The following is a 991-nucleotide window of genomic DNA, read 5'->3' as shown; positions in this document are numbered from 1 at the left end:
AAGAGACACAAATGCAGGTTATACACATGGACTTCACCTGATGGTATGCATAGGAATCAGATCGACTACATCTGTGGAAGGAACCGCTGGAGAAATAAAATATAGTTTCTTAAAAGTATTAATTTTAGGTGATGCATTGTCAATGTATCTTAACTCACATTGACCACATGAGACAGAATAAAATTGCCTCATAGCATTTTCTAGGCTTTAATTCTTTAACAGGAAAGAAAACCAACAGATCTTTCTACCATGGAGCCATTTGGTGAGTTTGAAACATAAAGCTTTTGATTAGAAGTCAAGTAGTTAACTATTGTGAGACCTAGGCTAATTTTATAAACAAAAGGGGTTGTATATCCATTTAAGAAATTCCCTTGGAACTATATTGAACTGCTTAGAGAGTTAAGAGGCAAGTTAAGAAAGTTCCTTCTCATTTCAATTAATAACCTAACATTTAAGTTCAAATATGTGTGTTGTTGTGGTTCGGTGCTGATATGTCCATGTTAACCCTTAATGACCCTACGAGCAACAGAAAAGAACCTTGTCCATCTTGTGCCGTCCTCAACATTTCTGATATGCCCAAACACCTCATTGCAATAGTCGCATTACACCATTCCCTTAAGGATCTTCTTTCCTTTTGCTGACCTTCTACCTTTCTCACTATATCTTTTTTCCCAAAGACGGGTGCTTCCTGACACGTTCTCAAAGTATGTGAGATGAAATTACACTATCCTTCCATTAAAGCAGTACCTTAATTACACTTTCTCCAAAACAGGTTTGTTTACTCTTTTTAGCTCAGCATTTTTCAAGCTGAAAGCACTGAAAAACAAATCCAAGCCTTGTACTTAAATACTTAGAGATGTTATGGGCAAAATCTTTAATGATCTGAGAAATATCAAGAGAAGTTTTTGGATGTGCATAGGGATTTGATTCTTAGAAGGTCCCATTCATCTATTTTATCTTCTCCCGGTTGTAGATTTTCCAGGATACTTGG

Source organism: Elephantulus edwardii, unplaced genomic scaffold, assembly GCF_000299155.1.
Source record: "Elephantulus edwardii isolate Elephantulus edwardi_28Jun2011 unplaced genomic scaffold, EleEdw1.0 scaffold00013, whole genome shotgun sequence".
Classification (NCBI taxonomy): domain Eukaryota; kingdom Metazoa; phylum Chordata; class Mammalia; order Macroscelidea; family Macroscelididae; genus Elephantulus; species Elephantulus edwardii.
The sequence above is the reverse complement of the archived record's forward strand: the minus strand, read 5'-3'. Positions refer to the sequence as shown.